Source organism: Geospiza fortis, unplaced genomic scaffold (genome assembly GCF_000277835.1).
Source record: "Geospiza fortis unplaced genomic scaffold, GeoFor_1.0 scaffold276, whole genome shotgun sequence".
In the NCBI taxonomy this organism is placed as follows: Eukaryota; Metazoa; Chordata; class Aves; order Passeriformes; family Thraupidae; genus Geospiza; species Geospiza fortis.
The window spans coordinates 553,091-563,738 of NW_005054527.1; positions in this window are offsets into that span (position 1 = coordinate 553,091).

Here is a 10,648-nt window from a genome sequence, read left to right on the forward strand (position 1 = left end):
ATTTAAACCACTGTTTTTCATAGGAAATTTAATTAAAAAACATGTATGTCTTACTAAATGGAAGCCTGTATTAGAAAAACAGTGGAGGTTTTCTGAAGCCAGTACTTGTCTGGTTCTGGCATTAGCAAAGGAATTGCTTTTAAAAGACTTCTCATCTTATGAGAGCAAAACAGAACCAGAATCTAAAATCTTAAGATTTGTTTCAGAATCGCATAATTATTTTTGAAATTGAATCTTAATAGAAAAATGTTGTCTCAGATTTATAACAATCTCTGAAAGTTATTTATCTTTAAGACTATTTCAAGTTTTATTCTCACTTTTTGTTTGTTATACTGCTACAAACTGATGCCTGATGTTGTACGTGAATCTTAATCTAGTGGACACTTCCTGGGATGCTTCCCACCTTGACTTTAATGATGGACATCAGTTTATGGATATTATGTGGCTTTTGAACTTTTCTTATGAAAGAATATTAAAATAACTTCTATATATTTGCATTTATATTTCCCCCTCAAAAAACAAAACCATTTTTTAGTTTTAGAAGTAAAATATATGTTTTTAAAAAAAAAGTTCCATGGTATTTGAAATAAAATATATAAAAGTAGCTAATTTCCCAGCTGCTTAACAGTTCTGCGAGTCAGTTATAAAAAATAATTTTTCCAGTAGCCAAGTCCATGAACAGTTTCTTTTCAGGCCTCTGAGTAATTCTCTGAGCATTAATCACTTTTAAGAAAAATAATACCTCTTTTTAATTGTTGGAACTACAGGTTTTTTCGATTTTATTCACTTAAGCAAGTGGAAGGCTCCCATGGTTCTCACCCCTGCTCATACTTATTTTTCTTTAAAGCAAGTTCTGACACTTTAAATGGGCCACTGTTTAACAAATTAGGATTTTTATTAAATGACTTCACAAAATGTTTTCATAATTTTTAAACCCGCTGTTGAAAAAGAGAGGTGCTAGTGGAAAATTAAGCTGGCTTAGCACAGACCATCAGCTGTTCATGCTAGTCTGGGTGGGACACAGACCAAACTGTCTCGCTGCCATCACAGCCTGGTTAGTGGCTCTTACACCTGAAGGAATGCCCTGAAATTCCCTCTCATCCCTCAGCTCCTGTGAAAGGTTCCCATTCCCAAAACTCTGCTTAGTGAAACCTCTTTAGATGTTCTGAGGCTTCTAATTCCCAGACTTCTGTTAGTGTTGTCACAGTGGAGCTTAAGAACTCACTGAACTGGTGAGCTTAACTCTTCCCATTATCCTGCAAACTGCTGGGTTTCTCAACATGTGCTTTAAAAGTGTCCTGATCATTATTTCCTTCTTCACTTCTTCCCAGACTTTGCTGAAAAATTCTGCTTGATAGAGGTCACAATATTGCCCAGTGCTGCATCTTCCTGACAGTCTTGTCTCTGTCAGTTCCTGCTATACATCCCTTCAGGTTTCTTCAAGTTTGAAATTAAATATATTTATAGTTCTAAATAATTCTGTTTCTTACCTGAATCTGCTACAATAATTCCTTTTCTTGTTGAAAACCTCAGGGCATAGTGGGATATGACTGGAATTGTATTGTTGGGAAGTCAGTGCAGAGCAGAAATGACAGCACAGTGCCTTATGGAAATGTAATATTATGTGGAATTCTCTCTATGCAGCAGTTACAAGAACAAGGAGAGGCTTGAGAGCCAGAAAATAGGGAGCCCTGAAGAAGAGACCTTAAAGAGGAGTTTGGACACTCAAAAGGACTGGGCTATGATCATCTCCCATTTCCATGGCTATCTCTATGACAAACAGTTGTGTTTAAGTAACTGTTTCTCAGCTCCCCTGACATTATGCATCCTCTCCAACTATTGCTTCATATAGGTTTTGTTATTAGCAGGACAGAAATTGTATAACTATAGTACAACTATAACATCATTGGAAATCTGCGTTGCTCAACATAAATTCATTCTGAGTGTCCCAGGCTGCAGTGTGTGATGAGACATCTGAGCTGTCTGGGGAATCCAAACCATGGGAAAAAAAAATAGGGACACTAGAACTCCTAAATATGTGAACAGCTTTTCAAAATCATAGTTTGGGTCTGATTTTTTTTCACCTAACTGTTTTCTTTGTGGTTTAAGATTTTTTTTTTTTACATTCTTCTCCATGTGTGCATTTCTCCCCTTCCCTATTGTGCTCTTGCAGCTGTAGAGCTGACACTGGTTATTATGTAATTTATCCCTTCTTTAACACTTAAAAAAAAATAGTAGAGTTCCAGAGTAATTTCATTTGCTAAGTAGAAACACTAATTTTGTATGTTGAAGGTTTTCTGATTTCTGGAGTTCTAATTCTTTTTTATTACCAAGTTTTTCAAGGTGTGAAAAGTTAATTTAAAAATCCTGAAAGATTTTGATATAAACTCTTTTTTCCAGAAGCAAGGGCTATATGCAAAACACTAAATTTTGACTGCAAGTTTCACAGGAATATTTGTACACTATTTAATAACTAAAGTCTGAGTGCTCCAATTCTTTTATCCCTCAAAAAATACAGGGAATTTGGGTTTTTTTAGCTACTGATCAACTTGAAGTCTGGTAAAGAAATAGAAGAGAGAGAAAGAGCCACCATGCAAAGAGTACCAAGACATTATAAAGTTAAATCTACTTAATATTTTGGATGCCTAGTTCTAAGAGGAAAATCATTACAGGTTTTATGGGTAGGGGTGTAAAGTTTTTTAGGACTTTGTAGACTTGTTTCTGAAAGGGAAATAAAATGTTAAATTAAAACTTTGAAATGCTTTACAAAACAGACAATGGCAAAACATCTATATTCTCTTGGGGTTTTTTTTTTCTCCTCTCTCCCTTTTTTCACACAGTTTCCTTTCTTGGTAAAGGTTTCTTCTGTATCCCTGTTTTCTTCTATGGCAGTTTATCTTCGTACTATGAGATCAGCTGTCAAACATGGTTTGGAATGCCAAGATAAACGATCTTCCTGCCTCTTATTGATGAATTCCTCACCACAACAGAGAGTAGCTAATGTGCACATCATTTAATTATTTACTTCTAATATTGATGAAATATAATTTAAAAGCTAGAGACAATGCCAAGGAGGAGAATATTTGTGAAACAAAGCCAGGAAGTTTAGAAGAAAGACACTAGCATTCCTCTTTTTAGATTTTATCCTAAAATACTCAACTGGATAAAAATTGTTTGTAATATAGCACCAGACTTTATTAATGTGCTGTTACTGAACCCTTGGGTAGCATTACTTCATTTGATTAATTGCTAAAACCACAATGTTAAGATTGGTAGTTAAATTGCTATTATGTATCATTAATTCACACAATCAAAATACTTTGCAGATTACTTAATTCCCAAAATGACCTTGTAAAAGAGATAGCAGTATTCTGTCCATCAAGAAAATGACTGGTTTTACAGAGTAGGAAAAGTTCCTCTAAGAGATTTTTTTAGAGCAGAAGATTCTGCAGTGCATCAAAGACTGTGGATGTTGAACTCCAGGTACACAAGTTATCACAGACCTTCTCTGGTCTGGTGGCAACATTATCTGAGATTTGAAATGAAGAACTGATTTTGAATTAATCCATGCAGAGTATGTGTTTTGCCTGGTGCCTGCTTACCATATGAACATCTGCCATATGGTTGTGGGATAACTGTGGGATAATTCTGTGTGAATATATGATTCTCCTCCTCCAAATATTTTGCAACAAGCCATAGAGAATCTATTCATTGCTGGCTTAGTGACAGAGGGTCCTGTTCAGAAGTGCAGGAAATATCAGAAATAGCAAGGACACATGACATGCTTGGTGGAATTCTCATATACAGGAGTGGTAAGAAAGTCAACTGATAGGGTACTGATACTTTTGCACCTTCATCAGTCAAACAGATCCATGACAGAGCTGTTTCTTTAATCAATTTAGAGTTTATTTTATGCAGAGCAACCTGTGACAGGCCTTTGGAATGACTCCAAGTATGTCTGTGAGCTTAGTTTGTGTTTCTGATGCAACCATATCAAAAAGTATCTGTAAATTAGATGATCAGGAGCTGACCTGTGCAGACATGGGAACACTGACCCCCTGTTCTGTAGCCCAGGGCTGTGAATATGGGCATTACAGAGCTTCAAAATCTGACACCACCATTTTCCAGGCATCTGATAAATTGCAGGGAATTGCAGTACACAATGAGTTACTATGGTTTAGTGAATGCATGCTGTAAGAAATCTGGGCACTTCTCCATTTCAGATCTATTTGGCTTAGAGCCTTTGGATGGAGCACAACCTCCCTCTTCCCCTTCCTTCAAAACCAACCCAGGTCAATGCTTTCTTTGTGGAGGTTAAATTGCACGGTTTAGTTACCTCCCCTGAACTGAAGGCAGTTCTAGACACAAGCAAAAGGAAAAGCTGTAAAACACAATAAAGGGAATATATGAAACACATTATTTTTCTTAAAAACATTTTTAATATGTAAACAATGCAGAAGTTGTTGTGAATAGTGGCTGCAAGTCTGACAGTTAACCTCTGAGCTCACAGACACTTCCCAGGTTTCTTGCTAAAACATGGACGGGTTAGAAAGGAGTTCTTTGAGTTGTTAGCATATAATGGTCTATTGCTTCACATTTCTATTTTTGGTGGGATGCTCTGGGGCTGAAAGCAAGTCCCACACCTGATGCTTTGGCTGTGCTGAAGTGGGGGATTTGGTGATTTTTAAGGACTCCGCAAGAAGGCCTCTCTTCAGTCTTACTGAACTGCTGTGTATTTGAAGGACTTCTGAAATCTGTCGTTTTGAGTATGCAGTGTTTTCCTAAAATAACTAATGATACCTAAGACAGCCTTTCCTTCTTCTGTGAATTCCCAGGATTTGCCCTTTATGAGAAATGCTTGTGATCCACGATCTCTTCCAGCAGCACATGTGCTGGGAGGGAAGGGAGAGTGGGAAGTGAAATAACCCTGCTCTATAGGTTATGGTTTGTAGTAACCTGCTTCCAGAGACTGGTGGTAGTCTTAACTCTTCAGTTGCACATGAGCTAGATTTTCAGTCCTTCACATGTTTCTGTCTTGCCAGTTCCAGTTTTAACTACTTCCAGGGGTGGTGACTCAACCACTTCCTTGGAAAGCCTGTTCCAGTGCTTGATGACCCACTGATATGGACAAGAATTTAGGTGTCAAAAAAGAGGGATCAAATGTGGAAACAGTTAAAACCCCCCTCCATTTTCCAAGCCATTTAATCAATACTACTTCTTATTGAGCATCAGTCAAATTTTATGTGCTATCCACCTTTCCAAACATCTGCATGACTGTTTGGGAACTTACATTTTAGGAGAGTGACCATTACAGTGGTCTTAGGGACAACTGAACAGACAGTGGAATCAAACAGAACTCTTCATACCCTCATAAAAGTCTTCCCCTCATCAAAGTCTTCTCTCACCATCCCCAGAGGAACCTGAGGGAAGACTACAACCATTCTGCTAAGCTTCTGTCATCTGGGCTTCCACCCCAAAGAAGGAATTAATTTTCCTCTGGGGACATCCATCTCGTTTCTACAGAAGGAAATGGCTGGAACACAGCCCAGAATTTGGGCCAGTGTATCTATTTAGACATAAACATTTACATAGAGATGAAAAGGCAAAACTCATTCCTCCTGTCAGACCACTGAAGCCTATGGAAATACAAAGGGATTCAACTGATCTAAGGGTTGCACCGGGGAGAGAAAAAGCTACCAAAACTGAAGATGAAAGTAAAAAGCCTCTATGGAGTTCCTTTTTAGATGTTTCCTTTACTCTTTCAAGACTTCTTAAATCATTCTCTTTTGTGGCTAGATCAATCAGAAATAACTGTGCTTACCGTTTTTGTTTCAACCAAAGTATTTGAAGGAGCTCTTGTAGCCACATTGTCTGGTGAATGGGTTATTTTGGTGACAAAAATATCCTGTTTTCCAGGTACGAAATTTAGGAAGCTGCTAAGAAATCATCAGCAACTAAATAGGCTCCAGTTGTACTATTCTGCCTCTGATAAATTTGTTCATAGTATCAGTAGGAGAGGATGGATCTCATTTTTCAGTCAGTGAGGCAGCACTGTGAATTACTTTTTGCAGGTAAAAATAGTACAGGAGAGAATATCCTGTGTTAGGTTTTTGACATAGCAACTCTGTCTTGTATGTTTGGTCAGAAAAATATGACTTCTCTGCTTCTCTCTCTGGTCAAAAGCCTTTAGAATTGGCTGGGGTTTAGTGTTGCCAAATCTGAAGATTAGAGATCTTCTAAAAGCAAAAATAGTGGGCAAAGCCTGGAGCCTCTTACTACTTTGAACACTAGATGAAAGCAAATGGCATTGTTGTAATTAGATTGGGAGGCTGTATTATACTATATTTAATGGCAGTGAGGTATGGATGCTCTTTTGGTATGTTCTGAAATGCCCAAGGGACTAGTTTATGGACTGGCACGGATCAGAGAAAGCAGAGCTGTATCTTCTGTGTTCATGTTTTAAGTGCAACTTTGGCATCTCCTAAGTGGAGAAAATTTTGGATGATGAGTTTGAAGAATGCTGGAAATTTGGTAGTCTTTTTCATGCTTAGATCCAGGAGTAAACTTGGAAGAATTCATAAAGAAAATGGAATGTAATACCTTAGAAGTAGCAGGTTAAACATATGTTCCTTGGTTCATACCATGGCCTGAGTGTAGTGTATAAAGCCTTTTAAAATCCGAGGTAATATTGCTGGATCATAAATCCTGTTCTTGAGTGCTGTGTGTGTAACTCCAATTGACTTCAATGGAAGGCAGAATCTGAACCACTCTAGCTGACATGTGAGAAGGAAAAATGAATAATGAAATGAAAATACATCTCCTCAATTTGGCTGTAGGTCTCTCCTTAAACCATGCGTCTCTTGAAATGATCTGTATGAGCTATTATGGTGTTTTGTGGATTACAGAACCACTAAAGGAGGAGACCAAAATAGTTAGAGGTGGTGATTCTGAGTTCATCTGCCCAAGTTGACATGTGGATTTGTTTCTCAGCTGTAGAAGAATCCACAGAAATCTATACATTGGAGGAAATCACTGCAGAAGTTCCTGTTGGACAACTATCAGTCGAACCAGTCTAAATCAGGGATTCCCTCCAACTCTTGAGGGCTGGTTAACAAGACAGTCTCCTCTGTCAACTCAGTCCTTCTCAAGTTTCATCTCCCAAGCTGAGGATCAGGTTGTACCTATGAGCCAGGTTCTGTCTGTGCTCCAGCGAAATTGCAGTCTAAGCTCCATTGCTTTCCACTGGCACAACAAATGTCCCTTGTCAACTATGGGTATTTTTATACCTAAGCCACTGTATGTGCAGCTCACACTTGAACCTGAGAAAAACTCGATCAAATGCTTAATTATGTGTATATATGCTGGTGTCAAGCGTTGAAAAGTTTTCTAAAATTTGGATAATTAACAGTCCACTACAAGCAACAATTAAAATACTTCTAAATCTTTGCCATTTGGATTTTCATTCACATTCTGAATCATTCAGCTGGTTTCCTGCAAAAATTAGAAGTTTAGGAGTACGTAGTTGCCCAACTTGTCTTGGGCACTCTTAAAACTTTGTGCCTGATTTATCCAAATACACAAACACTCTTGTCTTAAACCTTTGTGCCTGATTTATCCAAATACACAAAATCTTTTCAGAATCATTTACTGGGACATGGATGTGCTAAATGGAGAAAAAAAAACCCCTTTCTGTATCTCATCATAGCTGGTGTCCACTCTTTGCTTGCCAGCAGATCAATCCAATAAATGTGAAGTATTGGAGGTCAGGAGGAATTGAAAGTGTGCAATTCAATAGTGCAAACCGGTACTGTGCAAGCTTGTTGTGCTCAATTTTCTTGTCAGAAATGCCATAAATTATAATAATTAAACAATAACATTTTGTGACAGCTTTGATCCAGTTGCCTAGACAAAACCCAAAGCAAAAGATGAACTGAGGGACATCTCAGCTTCTGGGAAGGGAGGTGATCTGCCCTGAATAGAACAGACACTTAGCTATAGATTTGAAAAGATTTGAAGCTTGAGGGGTCTCGGCTGCTTTATGTTTCCGACTCTTGAGACAATTTCATGCTTCTCTGCCTGCAAGATTCTGGATGCACATCTGAGCACTGTGTCTGGAAGTTGTGAGGCTCTTTATAGCCCTGAGAACCTGGAGAATAAAGGAAGGAAACAACATATATTTCTTGAATGAAGTGGCTAAACAGCACTTGTGAGCCATGATATGAACGGAAATAATTTGAATTAGGTGAGATGTGCATGGCAGTGTAACGGAAAGAGAGTCTCCTCATTTTCATCAGCTAATAATCAAAACATTTTGACACAACTTCCAAAGGAAGCCAAAAATATGGAAACAATTATTTAGAGAAGAATACAGCAAAATAATGTATATGCTTGTATTTTGCATCTTAAGGTAAACTATACTTTTTTGTTTCCAGATGGATATCCCAGGCAAACATATTGACCCAGAAAAAAGAAAGCAGGACTTCTGAGTGATGTAAACAACCTCATATGTACAAATATGTATTTTTTTATTTCCATACTTAAGTTACCATGTTAATTCCAGTGCTTAACAATTGTATGTGCAATTGAAGAGCAGAAGAAATATTCTTGTCACTTACATAAAGAAGCTTTTAAAAAAGTCAAAAAGTGCATGACTTTGATGTAATATTTGGCAGCCATTTTGACCTTGTTCTTTCTGCTAGGGTTTCAATGTCAATGGTAACATTGTGCAAATAACAGATTTTGAATATGAATTAGTTTTTTATTCAAAACAGTGTCACCTGCCAAGTCTGAGGTTTAAAAAATCCCAGACATAATTTTTTACCTGGGTGAAAAGAAATCATCTTAAACTATATTGTGATCTAGTAACTTAGAAGATGTCAGAATCGTGTTTTGTCATACTTGGCAAAGATCTCTCCAGACTCAGACCAAACAAAGGGAGCTGCCCTGAAAAAACTTTTTCCGAAATTATGAATTAGAATCGGATTTTTATAAATATATATAGTCACATGAACTATGTATTATTGCTGTTTTCTTATTCATAATTTTCCAGCATTTTTGCTTGCATCATTCACTTGTTTGCAAAATAATTTGCTAAATGAATATGGACTTTGAATGGAGGAGGACAGATGGATTATGTGTTACTGTTGATTCAAAGTGACACGCTGCAGACAAAATACCATCAGTGCAAAGATACTTTTCATATTCCTCCAAGGAACTGAGAACAGCCCTCAAAGTTAAAGTTCAGTTGCTCTTATTTATATTAAATGGGGGTGTTACAGTCCATGTAACATACTTAGGGGTTGCTGAGTCCACACTTTTTCTCTTCCTAAATTGCAGACCATATTAGAAATACTTTTGTACAAGTTAGATATCCACAATAAAAGGCAAACATCAAGGTACAGCAACAGCCTAGTATTAATATTGTCAATTGTGGGAATGAAGATGATGTTGTGATTAAGAGCAAGGAATCTCTTCTTCTCACAGAATATCAGATCTAATTTCCTTATGAAGTTACCTGAATCAGCAGCTGGGACACCAAAGCCCTTTATCCACAGGGCAGAACTGAGGGGCAATAAAATATTATTATGGAAGGGGGAAGCAGAAAGAGTCTAATAGGAGATCATATGAGCACATAAGAATGCAACCAGAAATTAGAAAGGATGATTAAATATAGAAAGAAAGTACTCAATTGGTAACAAGAAGGCATTCTGCAAATACATTAGGAGGAGGACAGAGCTGGTCCACTGCTCAAAGAGGAAGAAAAGCTAAAAATAGATGCCACCAAGATGGTTGAAGAATTAATGAAGTTTTGCTTCAGTCTTCGCTAAGAGGATAAGAAAGCTAGATTGGTATCAACAGCAAAGGGAGAAGTTTTCAGGTTAGAGAAGGAAGGAAGAAAGAAAAAAGAGAAGATGGCTGGCAATCAGTCAACCTGACCCATTCTGACTGATTTTCAAATAATCTGTGCGTGCCAGACTTCCTCTGTGAGCACTCAGGTAGCTCGATGAGAAATGTCAGCATCAACAGTGGTTGGCTGTGTAGAGCTTGCAGAGGGATGAGTGGGATCCAGAAGACTTCTGAAAGACCATGACAGTTCATAAACTTGTGAGTTGCTGCTGTCTTCTCTGCTTTACTCCCAGCTGGAAAGGGCATTCCGACATCTCTCAGGGCTCTTTTTTTAGAAAGCTTTCCCCCTCTCTTGCAAATAAAGTGGGTTTTGGTTTCCAGCCAGCCCTTCTCAACTGCCTCTGGAATAACCCAGTTGCACTTGCTCAGTTGAGCTTGATGGGAGTCAACTGCACCTCATTATCTCTGCTCAGAAAAATTGACCAAATTCTAGGCCATTGTTTGTCTTGGCAGAGGGTGTTTTTTATAAGAGCAGGGCATGACAGCACCAGTCCTGAGGACACCAACTCTCATATAGTCAGTCATGTTTCACAAGGTGCCAAAGAAAATAATTATAATTTACTTGAAATGATTGGTAAAGAGCATGCAGATTTGCTTCCCAAGAACTCTGCCTTTTGGCTGTTTCCCTGCAATAAACACTACATTTATCTGTGAAAACAATACATAGAATAAAAAACATAATTATTTATTTTGCTTTGTTTGCACAAAGCAGGATCCCACTTAATGTATTCCTCCTGATGCT